Source organism: Echinops telfairi, unplaced genomic scaffold, assembly GCF_000313985.2.
Source record: "Echinops telfairi isolate 266 unplaced genomic scaffold, ASM31398v2 ScPeMD7_7468;HRSCAF=8506_0, whole genome shotgun sequence".
NCBI classification, from domain to species: domain Eukaryota; kingdom Metazoa; phylum Chordata; class Mammalia; order Afrosoricida; family Tenrecidae; genus Echinops; species Echinops telfairi.
This window is the reverse complement of record NW_022111369.1, coordinates 33,422,841-33,446,816: the sequence shown is the minus strand read 5'-3', so window position 1 is coordinate 33,446,816 and position 23,976 is coordinate 33,422,841.

The window sequence follows — 23,976 nt, the reverse complement described above, 5'->3', positions numbered from 1 at the left end:
CAGTGTAAGATATGCCAAAATAATAATAATTTATAAATTATCAAGGGTTCATGAGGGAAGGGAGAGCGGGGAGGGAGGGGGAAAATGCGAAGCTGATACCAAGGGCTCAAGTAGAAAGCAAATGTTTTGAGAATGATGATGGCAACAAATGTGCAAATGTGCTGGACACAATGGATGCATGTTATGGATTGTGAGAAGCATTGTATGAGCCCCCAATAAAATGATTTTTTTAAAAAGTAAGTATATATCAGTAAAATATTCCAGCCCAGTCCAACTGTAGTCCATAAGTCCAATACTAGGACATAAGTCCCTTTTCAGATTTACACAGCCAAATGGATGATGCAAAATGCAGGAAGATCACAGGCCAATGGGCGCAAAGTCTCAGGGATCCAGTGGTGGTGGAGGCATCTCTAGGGCTCTGGCAGCAACCAGGGTGAGCCAGCTTTCATTGCTTCTCAGTAATTAGAAGGGCATCCATGTGTTCACATGTAGTTCCACACATTTCTGTGAGTCAAGGTTAAATCACAGGAATCAGGAGAAGACATTCTCCCCCCAGCCCCTCTTTCTCTGATGACTTTTCCTGAAATCCGAATCCGCTCCTTTCTCTAATCCCAAAAGATCTTGGCTCAGGGAAGTCTTCTTTTGGAACTTTAAGGCAAGTAAGTCCCAACAACACTTGGGTCTGCCTATTTTTAGCAGTGTCCGAATGCTCAACTTAGAGATGAATTGCAAGGCACGTGTCTTGAGGCTTCTACAGGTTGCGGGCAATTTCGTTCCCAGAGTCGCTGGCAAGAACTATTGATTACTTTTGTGCTGCTCAGCCTGGTCCAATGGTGCCCAGCTCCCTTCACACCCACTGTTCCCATTTTGCTGTTCGAAATCCACTTAAAATGTTGGAGTATCTCTGGAGCTCCTGAGGCTCCAGCGGCTGCTGATTTTTAGAATAAACAGCTGCTAAAGGAAAATTCTGCTCTTAACAACTATTTGAAGTTAAATAATACATGTAAACTGTGGGAATTCAATAAAATAATTTATGAATTATTCAAAAGGAAAATGTGCTTTAAAGTCATAAGTCAAGGCCAGTGATAGCGAAAACATCTGAGAACTTAAAAACATTTAGGAAATGGCTTAGAAAACATTTACATTATTAGAGTATAACTTTCAGAAACAATTGAGTTTGAGTCAATTTTATGTGACTATGGTTCTCACCGTAATTTTATAATCTACTCTTGTGTACAAAACTTATTAAACTTTAATAGGTCCTCCAATGAAAAACAAACAAAAATAATGGATGCTTATGTGAGGATGTTGCAACCTTGTAGCATCCATGGTAATTTTCTTACGAACGCTGAGATCGATGGTCACCCGTGTTTCTAAAGAGCATTCTGGCTGCACTTTCTCCAAGCAGATGTATTTCTCATTGTGGAAGTCTACAGTGGTTTAATATCTGAAACACATATATAGACTCCTACAACTCAACCACAAGAGAAAACCTCATTAAAATGAGAAAAGAACTGTAATAGACATCTCTCCAAAAGTACATACAAATGACCCATCAGCACACGAAAAGAGACTCCATATTATTAGTCATTAAAGAAACAAACAAAAAAACCCTGACCACCATCAAATCAATTCCTACTCAGAGTGAGCCTGTAAGACAGAACAGAATGGACGTGAGTTTCCAAGACTATAAATCTTTACGGTAGGAGAAAGCCTCAACTTTTTTCTGAGGAGCTGCTGGCGGTTTGGAATTGATGGCTTTGTAGTTTACCAGCCCAATACGTAAGCCACGAGGCCACCAGGGCTCCTGCAATTAGTTCAAATCAAATAAAACCACAATGATCTATCACTTTATACCCACAAAGATGACTATTATTAGAAAAAGAGAAACTAACAAATGTTAGCAAGGATGTATTGAAATTGGAGTCCTCTTGCATTGCTAGCGATATGCCTCTTATGAAAGCCTGTGTCTCAAAAGGTTAAATATTGAGTTACCACATGACCCAGAAATCCTGTCTGTAGAATATGCCCAAGTGGCTTGAAATCAGGGACTAAGAAAGATATATGTTCACCAGTGGCCACTCACATAAAACTCACCTCCTTGGCAGTGGTCCCAACTCATAGTGGCACTCTGGGGCAAGGTAGAACTGTCCTTTTGGGTTTCTGAGATTTTAATTCTTCACCAAAACCGAGAGCAGCATCTTCCTCCCAAGGAGCAGCTGGTGGGTTGAAACTGCTCAGCTTTCGGCTAGCAGTTCAATGTGTCACCCCTATGCCACCAGGGTGCCCTCCTCAGGGATCATCACATTATCATTCCTAATAGCAAACAGGTGGAAGCAAATCGAGTGTTCACCAACAGATGAAGGGATAGACAAAATGCGGTACACACGTACAATTTTTCAGCCATAAAGAGAAGTGAATTGTGATACATGATGCAATATGGATGAACCTTGAAAATATCATGTGATGTACAATAAATCGGGCACAAAAGGACAAATATTGCATGATCCCACTTGCATGAAATACATAGAACAGGTAAATGAATATAGACCAGAGTATACTAGTTTCTATGGAGGAAGGCAACCTTGTGGAGGGTTTGCTATGAGTTGGAATTGACTTAATGGCAGTGGGTTATGCAAAAGGGGAGCATGGAGTCATGGTTGAAGTCATGATATTGAGTTTCTGTTTGGGGTGAGGAACGCTTTTAGAAATGGATAGTGGTGATGGCAGCACAATACGGTAAATGTAATTAATGTCTCTGAATTGTGCACTTAAAATGGCTACACTGGCATTGTTTTTAATTACATGTAATTTATCATAATACACGTTTTTAAAAGTAGGTGAATATATCCTTTCAGGGAAAGATGTGTAGAATAGAATGGTAATCATGTGCTGAAAGTCTGAGGCAAAAGGAAAAGCTTTTGGAAACTCTATCTTTATTCTACATGTTTTTTTTGTTGGTAGTATATTCTGCATACTACTTTGAGTTTGAATTATATGGAGCCCCTCAAAAAAAAAGTACATACACTCTGAGATGCTTCTCAGTAGTAAAGATCATCTATTTTTTCTCACTACTTCTTTTTTTTCTTTTTCCCCTCAGAAGGTTTCAATAGCCTCATTGGGAGTCAAGCACATTTTCTCAGCCTCATAAAAATATCACTTTCAAGAGACATGAGGTCAGAAAGAAGCAAGAAACAAGGGCAGGGAAAAAGCAATAAAACCAAAATAATTTCATCAATACCAAAAATCAAAATAAACACAGCAAATTGAAGACCAATAGAATTCAATTCCTTAGACTTTCATTGGGTTTCTATTATTCACAGTGACCGCACAAGCATGGGAAATATAAATAATGGTTTAGAAGTAAAGTAACAGAGAATAATACCATATAACCCTCAACCTGAAAATGAGTTAGGGCTGGTGGTTTATAATACAATGAGGGAGGCTTGTATATCAAATTACTTATACCTTGTGAAACATTTTGTAAAAGAACTACTTACTAAGTACTGTGATAATAGAAGTAAGTGAAAGATCATGTCTAGACATTACAAGGGAAATGGTATTTGAGCTGAGTCTTAAGCAATGGTATGTCAAGTAAAATAGGAAAGAGGAGAGAATTGTACAAAAATGGAGGTGCAAGACTGGCTTTTTGCGAATGAGGATTTGACTAATGATTCGGGAAGCTGGAGCTTGGAGAATAATGGCAGATGGAGCTGGCATGGTACAATATGATCAGAGTGTAGATCACTATTTACCAAGAGATTTGGAACGTTTTCTGTAGGCAATGGAAAGACCCTAGAAGGTTCTAAACATGTGGCAATTTATATTTTAGAATGAAAATCTGTCGCTAGAGGAGTATTTTTTCTTATAATGTCTTTAAACCAATTTAGATATTTTTGCTAGGTTCACTAAACTACCGTATATGCTCGAGTATAAGCTGACCTGAATATCAGCCGAGGCACCTAATTTTACCACAAAAACTGCCTTAAAAGTGTGCTGAAAAACTCGGCTTATACACGAGTATATATGTACTTTAACATAGTAATGCCACCAAAGAGCACGATGGTGTACTTTTCTTCCTTTCTGTTTTAAATAGGCTGTATTTACAACCATTTAATATATTTTCAAATATTGATTAAGTTTTCTTGGTTCAACAATATTATTTAACTCTATTTCCTTTCTGTTCATTACTGCCCTTCATCTTAGACACAGTAATGATCTCTTACAGATTTTGTACTCTATAGGATGCTTCCTTTTTATGTTTACTTAATAAAGCATCTTTCCAATTCTTGCCAGGTTAAGCATTCAGAGAGAATCAGTTTAAAGTAAATGCTACTAAAAGGAATCACATAACCAAAAGCCATATTTAGTTCAACTGCTACATAATGAAAAGTAATAGCAACACATTTTTATGTTTTCCACGAAACCCAAAATGTTTCAATTATATATGCTAGAGACTGCGTTGTGGAAATTCTGTTAGTTTGTCATCTGAAAATACTAAATATCGTTGGCTATTTATCATTTAAACTGAAAAGTGTATGGAGTATTAGGAGTAATTTGGTAATATAGCCCTTGTAATATCAATGTTAGACTAAATAAATAAATAGACAAACAAACAAACAAATAAATAAGAACTCAGATCTTCCCATGTTCGCTTTCCATTTTTCTAGCCCTCAGTCTACAGTGGAGGTGAGGAGATATACCCATGTGGAGTTAATAAATCTGTTGAACTTATATTAGAATTAATTGGAAAATCTAATTCCCCATTATTAATTTTTCTCCTTGAGATTAAAGACGACTTGCATTCTGAATACTTGTGTGTTTATCTTAAACAATAAGCTCATGCTTCCTTTGTGTTTTGCAAAATAGACACAGAATTTGGTAACTTTTCAGCCACAAAATTGACAGTCACTTTCTACCCAAATATATGCCATGTGGGGGTACTAGACTGGACTATGAATTGACAGGAAGATACCATACACACTGCGCTATCATGCATACTATGCTATCAAAGGTACTTACTGTGCACCCCTGTTCTCGTGCCCCCTCCCTGATCTCTGCCAAAGATGTAGAACCTGATGATCTACTCTGGAAATCTTTACCCAACTCACCTTAAACCTTTACAAAATGACAACAAGACGTAATAGTCAAACACACTCCCAAAAGAATCTTAGGAAGTGGGGTGAGGTCACTACAGAGAGCAGAAACATGGACAATATGATTTTTCCTTCTTTTCTCCTTTTTCTTCTTCTTCCACCCCCTCCCCTCCCCTCTCCTCTTTCATTCCTCTGAATTCTTAAGGGAAGAAAAAGTGATCCAAAATTGGTGACAAGGAGGGTATAGGAGGCTTGGTAGGCCTTGATCAAGGGCAATGTAACCAAGAGGAATTAATGAATCCCAAATGCAGGCTGAGCATGATAGTGGGACAAGAGGAAATTAAAAGGAAATACAGGAAAGAACTAAGAGGCAAAGGGCATTTATAGAGGTCTACATACAGGCATGTAATATGTAAATGTATTTATAGAAGAGGATAGGGAAATAGATCTATGTGTATATATTTATAAGTTTAGTATTAAGGTAGCAGATGGACATTGGGCCTCCACTCAAGTACTCCCTCAATGCAAGAACACTTTGTTCTATTAAACTGGCATTCCATCATACTCACCTTCCTGACATGATCGCTGAAGACAAAGCGGGTGCATTAGCAAATATGGTGAGGGAAACTGATGGTGCCTGCCTATCCAAAGATATAGTGTCTGGGGCCATCTAGCTGACAAGCAACAAAGCCCACATGGAAGAAGCACACCAGCCTGTGTAATCCCAAGGTGTTGAAGGGATCTATCAGTCATCAAAGAACAAAAAATTATATCATTATGAATGAAGGGCTGTGTGCAGTGGGAACTCAAAACCTATCTGTTGGCAACTGGACATCCCCTTACAGAAGGGCCTCAGGGAGGAGACAAGTCAGTCAGGGTGCAGTGTATCAACAATGAAACATGCAACTTTCCTCTAGTTCTTTAATGCTTCCTCCCCCTCCACTATCATGATCCAAATTCTACCTTAAAAATCCGGCTAGACCAGAGGATGTACACTGGTACAGATAGGAACTGGAAACCCAGGGAATCCAGGACAGATGAACCCCTCAGGACCAGTGGTGAGAGTGGCAATACCCGGAGAGTGGAGGAAAGGTAAGGTAGAAAGGGGGAACCGATTACAAGGATCTACATATAACCCCCTCCTTGGGGTATGGACAACAGAAAAGTGGGTGAAGATTGATGTCCGACAGTGTAAGACATGACAAAATAATAACAATTTATGAGTTATTGAGGTTTCATGAGGAAGAGGGGCCAGGGAGGGAGGGGAAAAATGAGGAGCTGATGCCAAGAGTTCAAGTGGAAAGCAGATGTTTTGAGAATGATGATGTCAACAAATGTACAAATGTGCTTGACACAATGGATGTGTGTATGGATTATGATAAGAGTTGTATGAGCCTCCAGTAAAATGATTAAAAAAATAAACAAAAATAAAAGAATAAGAGGGAAAAAATTATTTTTCCTTCTTTTCCTGTCCCCTCCTCTCTCTTCCCTCTGAATTCTTAATGTTTCTAACATTCTTGGAGCGATAGAGTCTGGAAAGATATTGAATTCCTACATCTTTTCTAGTCTTTTTTCCCCCACACATATGCTGGCCTTTTGTTATTAACATTAATAAATTATGTGGTTCTGCTTAAGGAATGTTTCAATATGTCAGCCAAATCAGAGCTAGTAATGTTAACTAAATTTGCTAGAGGTAAAGAATATACCTGAAGGTCTTCAAAAATTATTTTCCATGCAACTTCCAAATGTTCCAGAATATCTGCTTCCCCAACTAGCATTATACACTCAGCTAAAACCCCCTTGTTCTACTTCATCAATGGGAAGGAGGGTGTGCTTCCAAAGAGTGGTGCCATTACATAAGAGCCACTAAGTACTTGCATTTTGTCAATGGATGAATGTTTGATTCTTTTTCTTTTTTAGAGCAAAGGCTCAGAGAGGAGCAGATAGGTTTTTGGCTTTTTGATTTATTAGTTTTGGTCTTTTGATTTATTAGTTTTAGATTTTTGCTGTCTTGTGGATCGAGCATTATTCCTGTCTGGCTTCAAGTCTGACACATGATGCTTGTGGATTTAGGACTGGTCCCTGATCACACGCAAAAAAATTCTGGTCTAAAGACAGTGCTTGTCAATCATAAATGGCTCACTAATATGAGGTAAGTGGGAAAAGGTTGTTCTCCCCAATTTTATTTTTAGAAATTGTAGAAATCCATCGATCAGGACCTCATTCCCATATAGTACACTAGTGCAAATATATGAAAAGATGAAAGGGATACAGCAGCATTTTACACCCAGAGTAGTGGAGAAAGATAACGGAATCAGAGTTCACAGTCAATAGCGATGGTGTTATCTCAGCACAGAGAAGAACATGAATTTTCAGTAACATTGTTTTCTATGTCACCTAGAAGATATGATGAAACACAGGTTAGATATTTTAGAATTTATATACAGACAATTACACGCAGGCTGAGGCAGACCCTGTCTTGAGAAATCACTTGGGGCTTTACCTGGAGGAGGGGATGCAGAGGAGGGCTTTGCAATCGTTTTCTGTAGGTGGCGGACTGATACATCTAGATTGTGTTTCTGATCTCCTGGGATTGAGGGCCTAACATATACTTAGAATTCAGCTTGCTGATCACTTTTGATTCCATAGCACATCAACCTGTGTGTGGCTATTACTTGTTATTTCCCTAGCATGACAGACAAGACCTGCTCTCTCTACACAACTAGTAGCCAAAGAATCTCTGGTTTTCTCATGAGCACAATCTCTGGCGGTTCTCTTGAAACTTGAAAGTTCAAGTTTCCATGTAAACGTTCTTTTTCTTCCTTCTTTTTCTTTCTGGCTATCACACATATCCAAGCAATGCATATTTACTGCCTTATTTCACAGCTTTGGCAAGTGATGCAATTCACTCTTGATAAATCTTTAATCCAAACACTGTTCAATACAGTCTTCTGGGTTGGGTGACTTTAATAAATGTATTATTTTTAATTCAAATGACGTTCAGGAAGAAAATAACCTCCTGACCTCCCTAGAGTTTTTTCTTCAATCGCCATTTGACTATATACATTTCTTATAGAGGGGATATACTTAGGTATCTAGGCATGTATGAAGCATAATATTTTATATCTATAAATGTAATAATTAAAACAAATAATTAGACTGCATTTGCTATATAATTTTTTCTAGGTACTAAATGCATTATAAAGGAGTCCTTGTGTTAGGCTGCTAATCGAGAGATTAATGATTTGATTCTGTCAGTAGCTCCATGGGAAAAGGTGAAGCTGTTTGTGCCAATAAAAATGTACAGTCTCAGATATCTGAGGGAGCAAGTCTATTCTACCCTATGGGGTCACTATGAATGGAAATAAACAGTTGCATTGGGTTTGGTTTGGTATAAATGCGTTATATATTTTAAGTTATATAAAACCTTCAAGGACACCATGAGGTAGCTACTAATATTATTAGGCTACTAATATGTTACTGGTATGTAAAGTTATTATGACTATGGTGACATAATAGTTGGTTTAACCAGGCAATTTGACTACAGAGTGCAAATGCTTAGCTATTAGTTGTTGATGATAGTAGTGTAACCTTCACATAGAAAAGGCAGATTCATGGCCATTACATTTTTAAGTTACAATAAAATAGAGGTTATAAAACATCTTTGTTATAATAGGGGGGTACCAAACCAAACCAAACCAAACCAAAAACCCAAAGAAACAGAAAAAACTGTGCTGGGTGAACTTTTCATAGTACACATTTTTCCTGCTAGGCGGAGCATTAAGCAACTCGTTCTGAGTTAGTAGTGCACCCAGTGGAATCGCCTGGGAAGGTTCTCTCTTGTTACGGTGAATTTTTTTCATGAAAGCAGTTTCATGTGAACTTCCTTTATTTGTGATGGCTGATTTAAGGGAACAGTGTGCAGCTGTGAGATTTTGTACTTTGGTGGTTGGGGGTGGGAAGTCGCAGAAATTGTTGTGATGTTGAACACAGCTTACAAGGATAGCACTATGGGAAAAATTCAAGTATATGAGTGGTTTTCTCATTTCAAAAAAGGTGAAATGTCGATTAATGATAAAATTCATTCTGGACGTCTGTCAGCTTCCCAAATGGACAAAAAGTTCAACAAAATTCATGCACTTTTGCTAAAAGATTGATGATGGACCATTGAAGAAATGGGGAATTTATCTGGACTATTTTGGAGCTTACAGTTAGGTGAATTTTAAGGGAAGATTTTTGAATGAGAAAGGTTGCTGCAGGAAAAGAGAGAGAGAAATCACTCAAAAATTTGTGCCTCAGGTTTTGACTGACCAGGAAAAAGAGCATAGAGTGGAAACATGCTGTGCTTCGAAAGACCAGCTCTGAAGCAACCTAAACTTGCTAGCCAGGGTCATTACTGGTGCATTCTTACGACTGGAAACCAAACATCACTCAAGCTGATGAAAGACACCATCGTCACTTCACTTACCAAAAAAAGCTCACTGAGTGAAATCAAAGATCAAGACAATGCACATGTGTTTTTAGAGGTGAGGGAGATAGTGCATTTGGACTTTAATTCACCAGATCAGACTGTTAATCATGTTTTCTATTTCAAGGTTCTGAACAATTGTGTAACAGTGTGTGACACAAAAGGCCTGATTTGTGGCAGACAACAACTGGTTTGCCACCACGACCATCACCTGCTCATGCAGCCATCTCAGTGCATCAGATATTGTCAAAAAACAGCATGCCTCTCTAGCCCCATGCACCTTACTCACCTGACCTCACTCCATGTGATATCTTTTTGTTTCTGTGAATGAAGGACATGAAAGGACGCTGGATGTGATGATGTAGAAGAGGTGAAGGAAAAAAAATGAGGGAGGTGCTGTTACCCATCCAAACAGATGAGTTTGAAAAATAGTTCCAAGAATGGAATCGCAGATTTGACAAATATATTAAGTGGAATGGAGAGTAGTTTGAAGGTGATAAGGTTGTTTTGTAAAAAATTTAAACACAGATCTTTGAAAAAGAATTCTGTTTTTTGGGGGGACCCCCTCGTATTGTTGCTAGGTGCTGTCAAATTGGTCCCAACTCATAGTGACTCGGACAACGGGATGAAACATCGCCTGCTTCTGCACCATCCTCCCAATTATTGTTATGTTTGAGCTTCTCATTGCAGCCACTGTGTCGATGCGTCTTGTCGAGAGTCTTCCTCATTTCCACTGCCCCTCTACTGTACCAAGAAGAATGTCTCTCTCCAGGGAGCTGTTTCTCCTGACTTATCTGAAGTCTCCCCATCCTGGTTTCTAAGAGATCTGCTGGCTATACTGCTGCCAAAACGGATTTGGTTTTTTGGTGGTCTGTGGTACTTTCAATATTCCTCACCAGCACCACAGTTCAAATGCATTCATTCTTCTTCAGTCTTTCTTATTTAATGCTCAACTCTTATATGCAAATGAGGTGATTGAAAACACCATGGCTTGTGTGAGTGGTACCTTAGTCCTCAAAGTAACATCCTTGCTTTCAGCACTTTCGTGAGCTCTTGTTTAGAAAAGTTACTGAATGCAATGTGCCCTTTGATCTTTTGACTGTTGCTTACTTGAACTTTGATTGTGGATCCAAACAAGACAAAATCCTTGACAACTTCAGTATTTTCTCCATTTATCAAGGTGTTGCCTATTTGTCCAAGTGTGAGAATCTTGGGTTTCTTTACATTGAGTCGTAATCCATACTGAAGGCTATAATACTTGATCTTCATCAGCAATGCTTCAAGTTGTCCTCACTTCCAGCCAGCAAGTTGGTGAGATCCATATGTATCTCGGGTTGTTAGTAAGTCTTCCTCCAATCCTCATACTGCATTCTTCTTCATATAAAACTTGTTATTTTTTGTCAATTTGCTTGCTGTTTCAATTTTTCTCTCTCTGCTTGAGTCCCAGTGTGATCTGCTGAGAACATTAAATTAAATGCAGACCTCTACCAAAGGTTTTGAGAAGTGTCTGTTTGTACTTCATATGTGAAGAAAAGTAGACTTGAAAAAGTAAGGCATTGCAGTCAAGAGCCACCATGTAACCACTACAGCATTTCTGTTTATTCTAATTTGTTTTGAGCTTTTAATTATTATTTAGTGGTAGGTTTTATTTTTTATCCAACAACAAATAACAAATTTCCATTTAAGAGAAAATTTAAAAGAAGTAAGTGTTCTTGAAGATGGCAGCAGTATTTGATCAATAATAGGCATTTATTCTGGAGAGAAAATTCTCCAGGTGCTCATCCAAACATGCGGTTATTATTATGAGAGGAACTATGGCCATGATTGATTGGATACTCGTTTTGGTTTTGCAGATATTTTGTTTCTTCAGTATCAACTTGTCCTGTTTGAATAACCTGCTTTTGATTTTTGTATAGGTTCTGCATGAGCACAATTAATTATTTTGGAAATTTCTTTTTTTTTCTGGTTGTCATTCATAATTTTTTATAATCCACACAGGCAAATGCCCTAAAATAGTTAATGAAGCCTGGTATTTGGATTTTCTGGTATTTTCTGCATCCAGCCAGGATCCATTTGACGTTAGCAACAATGCCCTTCCTCCCGCATGCTCTTCTGAATCTGGTTTGATTTTCAAGTAATTTCCTTTTGATGTACAGTTGCAACCTTTTTTAATATGTAGCAAAATTATACTTGTAGTGATATTAATGAAAGAGATCTGAATTCTTATGGGTTACCAGCTGTTGAATGGTGAGCTAGACACACCTAATACAATTTAACTGAGAGAAAAACGTGTCCTTTCTCTAAGCCTTATGAGTTATCGGTGTAGTCAAACCTTTAAGGGACTTTAGGTTTGACTATACTCCGGTGAAACAGGACCAGTCCCTTGTTCTACTACTATTTCATAGTTACAGCTTCCACAATGATGGTTCTTATCATAATTAGCCCTGCTAAAAGCAGCCCTGGTGGTGTGGTGGGTTATCCTTTGGGCTGCTAACTGCAAAGTCAGCAGTTAGAAAGCTCCAGCTGCTCATGGGAGAAACCTCAGGCTCGCTGCTCCCATGAACAGTCACAGCCTCAGAAACCCAAAGGGGCGGTCTGCTCTGTCTGAGAAATTCACTCTAAGTCGGAATCAACTTGATAGCCTTGAGACCCATTATGACAGCTAAATCATATAATCTTATCAGGATCTTCCCCCACTTTCTCTTCCCTGGACCCATTGGGAAATAGGAATATTTTCACTGGGATTCTTCCTTGTCCTCTTATTTTGAGACGAAGAACACCCACGGCAGTGAGTAAGTAATACAGCTGCTTCACTCAACTTATCCAGCTTTATATAACCAATCAAACCTGTATATGAAGGAGACAAGCATGCACCTTGATCTGAAGATTTTCTTGCTGCAATTGGAACTTTGAGCATCTACATCAAAAGCAAAGTCCAGTCCAGAGCAAGCCATCAAATGAGAGTAATCAACACCGACTCAACATGCCAAATAGTGTTCTCTTCGTTCAGACTAGTTCTGGTAAGCTTATTTCTAGCCCCTGTGCAATAGGTCAGTGGGTCTCAGGTATAGACTTAAGATTCCACACATGGCCCAGCCAGCCTCTTCCCTTTCATCCTATGAACTGGTTCTAAAGATGACTTGTCTGTCAGATTGTTTTGCTGTGATGGTTTGCATATTGATGGGATTCTGGAAGGTATGCCGCTTATATTTCAAATACCACAAGGATCAACATGGTGGACAGGTTTTAGGACAGCCTCTAGAACAAGACAGACTATGAAGCACTTGGTGAACCATTTGTAGTATCTAGAATCTCATCAGTACTTTTCATTACAGTACTTCATCATATTACTCAGTGTTATAGTACTCAGTTCCCTGTTGAATGCTAATTGCTTGCACTGATGTTAAAGATTTGTGGTTCAAACCCACTTATCAGGGTGAATGAAGGAAGACCTGGTAATTCATGTCTGTAAAGATCACAGCCAAGAAAACTCCCTGGAGTAGATCTACTCTGTAACGTATGTGCTTTCCATGAGCCAACATTGACTCCACGGCAGCAGCTTTTAAATTAGTGTTTGTTCCATGAGAGGACTCAATTTCCCAAATCAGTCCTCTTGAACAACAAAATATTTTATTTATTCATCAAGAGTAAATAGTTTCACTCAACTGGAAGAATATTATCAATTTTAGTAGCTAAGTAACTGGACTTTCAAAATGTTGTCAGGAGAGATCAGTCCCTGGAGAAGGTTACATCATGCTTTGTAAAGTGGAGGGGCAGTGTAAAAGTGGAAGGCCTTCAAGGAGATGGATGGACACATGCCTTCAAGCATAGGAACAATTGTGAGAATGGGGCATCATCAGGCAGTGTTTCATTCTTTTGCGCATAAGGTCACTGTGGGTTGGAACTGGCTCGATGGCCTAACAACAATAATGACGACAACAACAACAATAACAAGTAACCACATTAACTTCCTAAGGTGAACACTTAATTTCACTTTCATTAACAGTGACAGAATAAGAAAGCTGAGAAATTTTCGATTCCACTAATTTAATAACATTAAAGAGTTGTTTGAGGAGCCCCGATGGTGTAATGGTTACAAGTTTGGCTGCAATCTCCAAGCGCAGAAGGTGGAAACCACTAGCTACTCCACAGGAGAAAGCTAGATTTTCTACTCTCATAAACAGTTATAGTCTTGGAAATACACAAGGGCAATTGTATCTTACCCTAGAGGGTCGCTATGAGTGGGCATTGAACCTATGGCAGGGAGAAGGAATTGTTTGATATCATTGCATTCAATTGGCGTGGAATACTGCAAACTGTCGTTCTCCATTAACAATCATTTGAATCTGTAGCATTTTAAATCTCTCTGACAACTGTCTTAAAAACAAAATCCATTGTCATGGAGTTGACTCTGACTCACAGGGACTTGTAGAATAGAGTAGAATCACTTCTTAGGGCTTCCAAGGCTGTACATCTTCATGGAAGGAGACTTTCTCTCACAGAGGAGCTGATGGGCTTTGACCTTTTGATGAGCAGACAGGTTTTAAGCTCTGAGAAACCAGGGCTCCATTGACAGCATGTTCAATAAAGCTAATTCTTTTATCTGGGATTTTGTAATACAATCCAAATGGAAGCAAACCCAGTGCCCTCCTAACTCATTTCAGAGACCATTAACCAGCTGGCAAGAAATGAAGTGCTCTCTTGTAGGCTCAGTTGTCTCAGAAATTCACAGACTACTTGCCTGTCTCCGCTTGCCTGGGTGGGCCCAGGAGATGGGTTTCATCTGTGGAAAGTGAAGGAGAATAGCACTGATCTAGTTCCCATTTCTGTAGCATAATGGAGATGAACACAACCCGCGCCTTGGAAGCCAGGTGGTAGAGTGATTGGCTAGAATCTGATTTCCTGAGCCAACTTGAGGGAAGAATTGATCAAGAATACAGATTTTGAAAAGGAAAAAAAAAAGAATATGGATTTTGGACTTTCTATAGGTAAATGAAAATAAAATTTCATTGTATCTGAATTTTATATATTTTTGGGTTGTTTATTACAACAGCTAGCGAACCTCTATCTAAAACACCATTACCGTTGTCCTATCCAAGTCATTTTATATAAGGAAGAATTATCCTTTCATCCAAGCTCTCATCCCCATTTTCCTCCTGGAAACATACTTAACCACATCAATGGTCTCTCAAATACTTTATGCCTAATTAAGATTCTTTAATGTGGATTAAAGGCAATCATGTCCAACCCTGGATAACCTTATACATTTTATTTTGCTTGTGAACCATCTTCTCACACTCCCTCCCCTGGAGATATATATATATATGAACATATATATATATATATATATATATATATATATATATATATATATATATATATATATACCATGTACCAGAATATATATATTCCATATTCTGGTCACAGTAGTATATCTATAGCACACATATTTATTAAAGCCACATTAGTAAGCCCTGGTGGCATAGTGGGTTATGCATTGGGCTGCTAGCTGCAAGAGCAGCAGTTCGAAAGCACCAGCCACCCTGAGGGAGAAAGTTGAGGCTTTCTGCTCCCTTAAAGATTTATACTTTCAAAACTGCATAGTAGCAGTTCTGCTGTGTCCTCTCAGTCACTGTGAGTTGCATTCTATTCTATTCAGTGAGTTTGAGTGAGTGAAAGTCACATCTTTTTTCTCTTTAGCATATATGCAAATAAGGTGTAGAGAATGTAAATTTGGGACTGTTCGTTTGCGTTAGGAAGAGTAGAAAGCGAGCCATCTAAAAGCAGGATCAGGGAGGCGCATGGCCAGGAAGAAAGAAGAGCCACCAGTGGAATGCGCTGCGATCCCTTCGTGAAGTGGCCGCAGCAGGAGAAGCACCACAGCTGGAACATCTGGACTCTCAGCCCATAGAATGAGCCAAGCTGATTGCCCTCAGCAAGAGCTCGACTTGCCTGTGGGGTGCCCTTTGGCCATTCATCATTGCCGAAGGAGACTTGTGACATTTGCCTGAAGTGAGCAGAGGGCAGGGTGCTACATGACTGAGAGGCTAAGCACCCAAGACATGCCTCCCAGCATGTCCTGGAAGAGACCAGAGGACAAAAGGACTGTACCCTTAATGCTTTCTGAAGCTGATTTGTGGCAATCTGTTAACTTCCTGATCAACCTCCAGAAGCGTGAGGTATTATCTGTGAAAAACTGGTCTTTGCAATGAATTATTACACCCAGCACAGTGGAGTGCCGTGAGGTGAGCATTCGGTGTCAGAATAAGGTGAAGAAGGTCGCAGAGTGAGGCACAGCTAGCAGGTTTGGGGTTGGATTCTCCTACCCCCATGTGGGCTCAATTGAGACCCCTCTATTGTTTCTTCAACTCCTTTTATGAAAGTCATTGATTAACACTATTTGCAAGTCATTTCAAAATGCAAACTACATTTGTCTGAACAAGTCTGGGATTTTGCTGCTTCAATTTATTTGGGGAATTGGTTGGGTTTATACATCAATAGAACGCTTATTTAAAAAAATGCATTACAGAATCTACTTCAAGTGTAGGCTTGTTTGTTTCAATTGTGTGTCTTCTAATTCTAATAATACATAACCCTCTGTCAGCACCAGTATCAAATGTTATTACAAGGGCAGAAACCCTCTAAAAATACAACTTGGAGGTAAAAATCATGAACTGTGAAGACTTGGAGGACAAATATTTTCTATAAATACCATTTTTAGATAAAAATAACATACACATAATATTTAGTTGTGCTAGTCAGCTTAAATAACCATAAAATAAAAAACTCAATTAATTCCTTTTAATCGTTAGACAATAACTTTATTAATAGCTTAGACATATTCTACATTGTTTTATTTACTGTGTTAAATTAAAGTCTTTTAGACAATCATTTAAAATGTATTCACTTTGAAATATTTATAATTTTGTTACTCTTTTTCTTCTTTAATGGTGATAAAAATGACAGAAATTAAATTAATCTGGTATGATTGATTTTTTTAAGTAAATGAGACCAAGACAAAAATTTGAGAGTCAATGGAATGCTACACATCCCTTTATAAAATGATGAAATTACGAAACACTTCAAGACATGGAGGCATCTGGAAGACATTATGTTGAGTGAAGTTAGTCAATTACAAAGGACAACTACTGTATGAGTCCACTACTGTAGGTACAAGCAGCGGAATGGACATAGCTCAGAGCCTGACCCATGTCAATGAACCATACACCATCTACTCTAGGTCAGCATCTTGAAGGTCACTTTGCCAGAGGAAGCCTCAAATCAGTTGGGATCAAATGGTCAAGGGAGGGGAAGAAGATACTGTCTCCTGAGTGGCTACCATGGAAATCTATGATGAGTCGCACAGGCAGGGAGACAGCCCTTTCAGAGGGATGAGGGATACTGATGGGAAAAACAAGCCAGCAGAGGGGGAGGGAGCAAACCCGTCTGGGGAAGCACAAATGCATGTCTGTTGGTAGGAAAAGCAGGAGGACCGACCTCTAATTTGGGGGAAGAATGACTGAAGTTATTTTGGGGACCCTGGGGCGGGGGAGTGTCTTTGGTGGTAAGCATCGAATGGGTCACATTGACCTGTGCTTCTGGGTGTATCCTGAGGACCCAGGCCAGGTGCTGTGGAATGCTGGGACATTGAATCCTGGATCTTCAAGGCACACAACATGCTTCAGAAGCTCCATCAGTGAGATCTGATGTGGAAACTGCATTGGGTGAACCGGACTCTCCCTCAGATACAATCAATGCCCTATATGCTGTATTATTAAGATATGTATTATCTCGACAAACTTGTGACTGACATTCTCAGTGATTATTATAATACATTTTCCTGACAATGACCCCAATTGTTTGTTTAAATAATGTCTAGCCAGGAAAGGATTGATTTTGTACAAGTTAATAATTTAGGTGCGGTCATATGGAGTTAGCCTACATTGGCCCCCAAACCTTCTCTCAACAGGGCTTTAAAAAATTAAGAAGCAAAAAAGCCCACACGGAAGAAGCACCCCAGCCTGTGCAATCATGAGGTATAGTCAGGACCAGGTAACAGGCATCAGAAGACCCATAATCAACCAACCAACCAACCAACCAACCAACCAACCAACCAACCAACCAACCAAAACCATATTGTTGAGAATGAGAGGGGTCGGAGCAGAGACCCAAAGCCCATCTACAGACAATGGGACCTCCCTCCACAAAGGGGTCACAGGGAAGGGATTAGTCAACCAGGAAGCATTAAAGCACTGATGAAACACACAGCATTCTTTTGGTTCCTTGAGTCTTCTTCACCCCCCCACTATCATGACCCAGTACTACCTTTCACTGTGGGTTAGATCAGAGTATGTGCACAGCTACAGATAAGAGATAAGAGCTCACACCACATGAAATCCAGGAAAAGGAATGGGAATAGCTATACCAGAAGGGTAGGGGGAAGGTGGTGTCAGGACAGGAGGAAGGGGGAACCGGTCACAATGATTAACACATAGTCACCCCCAATCCCCCTCCAGGGGGATGAACAACATAAACCACGGGGGAAGGGAGACAGTGGTCAGTATAAGATATGAAAATAATAATTTATAATTTATCAAGGGATCACAGGGCGGGGGGAGGGGAGAGGAGCTGATACCAAGGGCTCAATAGAAAGTAAATGTCTAGAAAAGAATGATGGCAGCATATGTACAAATATGCTTGATACAATTGATGTACGGATTGTTATAAGAGTTGTAACAGCTCCCAATAAAATGATATTTTAATTAAAAGAAAATAAGCTCCTTATGCCCCAGGAGGATGATTGGTAAGGCTCTCTACCATAAATTAAGATGGAAGTTTTGAAGGGAGCCAAAAGCAGATTGAAAAAACAAACAAAAATAGATCCAGAAGTGAGTTTTGGGCGTGCACTAAATCCTAGCTGCAATTTAAATACAATTAAGTCTTACATAATGGTTCTGTTCAATATTGACCTTCATGAAGTGGACACAGAAGATATGGGTTATATAGCAACATGTGGTGAAGGAATTAGATGGTGTTCAGTTTAAAGGCTTGTCTTCAAACAAGCAGCCATCTAAGTGAGATGTCAAATAAGTCCAGATGGAAGAAGCACGTCATCAGCAGTCACCAAAGGATTGTAAAGCATATAATCCAAATTCGAATGAGGGATTCGTATCAGAGCCTAAATTGTGAGAATCTTGTATGCAGAAGGCTATGGATGATAGTGGGATCCCACAATACATTCGTAGGAACTGCACTGGAAATAAGCCTCTGACGATAACCCGCTATCTATTATAGAGGGCTGGGAGGAAATTTGTTACTAAACAGACTGGAGATGACTGTAGAAAATCAAAGGCATAAACTGACTTGAACAGTTAAAACCTTGTCAGTTGATATATATATGTATTAACTCCCAATCAATAATAATTTTTAAAAAGAGAATGCGAATTTCACTACAAAACAAAACGAGTATAAATGAAACAATTCACATTATATAAAGACTAGTAATATATTTTATGAAATTGATTTCTTACATAATATCAACTATAGAAAACTATCGATTTCTGAAAAGGAGCTGTGCCAAATAATCCTTTATTATAACATTTGACCATAATATTTCCTTTTTTATAGTAGTTTCTTGGCAGATATTTTATATACCATGCATTTCAATAGTTAGGTCACATCATAAAGAGTTACACAATTATCACCACAAGCAGTCCCAGAGCATTTTCTTCTTTCCTGAATCTACTGGTACCAACTCTCCATTTCCCTCTCCCCACCCATACACACTCCCTTGTAATCCATCATCCCAATTACCATCTCTTTGGAACCACCTGTCCTAGATTTCACATACTGGGAAACATATCCCCCAAACAGCAAAAACCAAACCAAACCAAAAAACATGTACATGAAGAAACAAACGAACAAACAAAACCTACCAACACCAATAACAAGATAAATCGGAGAAAAACCTTAATCAAAGAGAAAGCAGGAAATATTTTTAAAAGAATATATTTAAGATGAGTCAACAGGGAGATCAAATGATAAGGTGTTCATTTTTAACCTCAGTCCTTCTGCAACAATCACTTCCCATTGCATTCTGCAGACTAGCAAGGTTATTCACATCCCTGGACCATGACCACAGGGAATTCACCAGAGACTCAATCCAAGGGTTTTTGCCTTTCTCCTTTTTAAAAAGATGAAACAACTTAAAAATGGGTCAAAAGCTAGATCAAATGATATTACATTTTAACCTAACAATTACATTTGCCATCATCCAGTTTATCATGTTCTCTGGTTATTCACATCCCTCAATTATGGTTAAAGGGGATTCAATTGAGGCTTCATCCATGCGAGGGCCTTGCAAATGGATTTTGGGCTTCCACTGTCATCCACAGGCTTCTGCAAACCAGGTGCTCACAATGAGCTGTAATATCATTCCCTCTTTCGAATTTGGATTTTGCTATTTATAATCCTTGGATCAGAAAGTGCTTCTTCCAAGTGGGCTGAGTTGATACCTCATTTGGATGGCTGCTTCTTTGTAAACAAGCCTTTAAGACCCAGATGCTATTCTTTTTTATAGCTGGGCACCATATGCTTTCTTCACCACATTTTGCTGTGGCACCCATATCTTCATGAGCATCCAGCAGGGCTGTGTTATAAGAACTACTTGTTCAAAAAAAAAAAGAGAAAACTAGTTGTTCTTCTATTGGGGGTAAAATTAAGTGCAGGCCCCACATCTATCACATATCATGGTTTACAGACTTCTGAGGTTCACTTTAGAGCCTCATGATTGTTATATGGTACAGAACATAGCCAATCATCTCCCTAAGGCTTAAGGTAATTCTATTGATAGTGTCATTAAGTTATCCATCGTTATAGAATTTAACCCAATGTTAAGAAAAGGAAAATATACAAGTACAGGTCAGCTTTGAACCCCATTTCACAAGTTGTGCATTTGCACAGGTTACACTCTTGAGTGACTTGGCATTATTTACAGTAACAATGAGGGATAGTAATAGAGCAAAACTTCCAATAACATTCATTCACAAAGGCCAAACCCGATTAGAATATATCACCTTATAGCAAGGAGGGCATTAAAATAATAAATAAATGGTAGTCCTGGGCTGCTTTTCATTGATAAAACCTCAAAGGAAGGGATCTGAACCAAAGTCCAATGACAGCCAAATATTTTCTAATAAATCTTATTTTCTCTTAAGTGATACTGAGATATATGCCCAATTTAAAAGGAATGTATCTTTCCTTTTATACCACTTAATTTCTATTATCAGGATAATCTCCAATATCAAATTTATGCATACCAATCAGAAAAACCTACTTATTATTTTCTAGATCAAATGTCAATAATAGAGAACATAAGAGTAATCGAAAATATTTTTTCTTTAAACATGTGAAACTTCTCTGATCAGAAATCAATTTATTTCTCTTTAAAAGTTAGGACCATTTTGTTTGTGCTTTGTATTCAAGAAATGAAATCACATTATGGTAATATCTAAACCTTTTCCTCATATTGGTAAATATTTACCCAACTGGTAAATGATACTCTTATTCATTTAGTGAAATGAAACCAGAAATATAGGTGTAATCATTGATACCTCCCTTTCTTATGCTCACATAATAAAATCATGGGCATAAATGTTACTGGAATCCATTTGTCAATGATTCTCCATCGTATACCACCGTCATAGTCCAAACCATCATCATGCCTCGCCTGGATGACTGCTAATTGTCCACTTGAACTTTTAACTGTCACTTTTGCTTCTGTCCAATCATTTTTCTATGCAGCATTAAGATGAAACATAGAAGAAATGATGCCACTCCTCTGAGAGTGAAACTCTCCAATGTTTCCACACTGAAGTTACAATGAAATTACAAAGATTTATACACAAATGACATCGACCTCCTTTCTCAATACTCTTCTCCTCACTGATTATAATTCAGTTCTGTGGTCTTTTACTTGATTCCAGGTATCCTTTCAGGCCTTGTCTACCTCAGGACCTTGCCTTTCTTTCTCAGTGGTCTGCTAGTCGCATGGGTGGTGCCTTTTCATCCTTTAGTTTCAGCTTCCATGAGTTCCTGTAAGAGAATGTTTCTTGGCCATTGTGTTGAAAAATAGGGATAAAGAGGCTCTAGTCCATGCCACAAGTGCACGGTCAAACATTGTGGAAAATGTACAGATGACGTAACAAAATCTGGCTGACTGGCTGTAACTTCCTAGGAAATAGATACGTACGTACATTAAAAGATTTCATCAAAAGAGTATAAACAGAACCACAGGCTGGACAAAACGTTTGTGGCAATGACACACTGGATAAGGGACTAATGTCCAAATGTTATAGACCGTGTCAACACCGCCACAAGAAACACGCGAATCACACAATTAAAACGTAGAGGATATGAATAGACCACCAAAGAAGATTTTCAGGTGGTCAACAAACATGAAAAAATGTTTGTGATCATTAGCAATTCAAGAGATAAGTGTCAAAACCACACTGAGCTGTCATTTCACCCAAGCATCAGCAGTCCAGTTCTAAACAAGGGAGACCTACAGAGCGTGTTGAGGGTGCTGCAAAGCGGGGCCTTCAGACTCTGCTGGTGGGAATGGAGAATGATGCCACCACTGTGGAAACTGTATGGCACCTCTTCCAAAATGTGAGTGTGGAAATACTCTATGCCCCAGCAAGCCTTCTACTCAGTATAGATTCTAGTGCAATGAGACCCGTGACATGAATTGGTATGTGCACATCCATTTTCATTGCAGGACTATTCACATTAGTAAAAAGATGGAAAGAACATTCCATGAATGGAAGACCGTGTACATTTTGGTTCATATACACCATGCTAACAAATCATATGAAACACCTCAGAATGTTGATGAACTTAGAGGACATTATGCTGAGTGAAATCAGTCAATCACAAAAGGTCACATATAGGATGAGACTGCTATGGTAAAAAGTAGGTAAAAGATTTTCATATTAAAAACAATTCTTTGATGTTACCAAGGGTGTGAGGTATGAGTGGAAAGGGGAATGAGTTACTGACTAGATTGCAGGCACATGTAAACCCGTTTGAAAGGGAAGGGATATATGACAAAAGGGTGGTTGGCAAAAAATGATGGCGGTGGGGGAAGACACTGGGAGAAAACAACATAGGTTAACGTCTGCTATGATCATTCTCAGATGCCTGTTTTTTCCATGACTTTTTAATATAACTTACCAAAGCTTTATTTAATGTTTCTCCTCCTTTGTCTTATACATTTATGATTTATTTGCCTCTCCCCTTGACTGGGCTGTGAGCGCCCTTAAAATGAATACTCTATTTACATTATCATTCTATTTTTAGTGACTAGCAGTGCCTGGCATGCAGTAGGTCCTCAATAAACATTTTGTGAATGAGTCGTGAGCGAAGGTAACTTCATATAAAAATACATCTGTCACACTGAAAAAACCCCAAAAAACAAAACCTTCGAGTCGATGCAAACTCATGGTGACCTAATAGGACAGGGTAGAACTGCCCCTGTGGTTTCTGAGACTATAAATCTTTACAGGAGTAGAAGGCCCTTTTTTCTCTCCTGCAGAGCAGTTAATGGTTTTGAATTGCTGATTTTGCGGATCACAGCCCAATTGGTAACCACTATGTCACTAGGGTTTATAAATCATTTATAAATCAACAGCTATGTCACTATGTCACACAGGTTTTATAAATAATTCTGGGAGATTAAGGCTAAATACCAGAGTGTCTTTTACACGTAACACATCTCCATGAAGCATCCCTAACTTCAACTCCTTGGAGCTGTAGGACTTACATATAGTAGCAGTCTTCAAATATCCTTTCCTGATCCCTCATCTGAAAGAGGCCTGGTGATGTACTGTGTGACCTCCGGAGCTGCTAACAACTGTGCTACGGTGTGATCCCCCAAGCCACTTGGAAGAGGAAAAAGGAGCCTGTCTGCTCCAGTGAAGACCCATAGCCTCAGAAATCCTAAGAAGAAGTGCTCCTCTTTCCTGTAAGTCAGAATTGACCAGTTGGTAATGGCTTTTGATAATCTCTCATCTTTAACATTTTTCTTCTTCTTTGTATGTCCTGGATGGATATCGAGCAGAGTCTTGAGTCAACCAAACAATTCAAATCTTTTTACATTTAGTGTCTTAAGTGAGCCCCTAAGTTTGGGATGTGCTTCAGCTTAAATGTCTGATTGAATAACCTTCCACTTACTTATTTAGTTATCTAATATTTACAGCTGTTACGGATTCAGTTGTGCCCATCCAAAATACATGTGGTAAATCCTAACTTCTAAATTGTGGATAAGAAACCCTAATGGTGCATGGTTACATATTTGGCTACTAATCCGAACATCTGCTTTTCGGACTCACAAGTCATTCCGCTGGAGAAAAG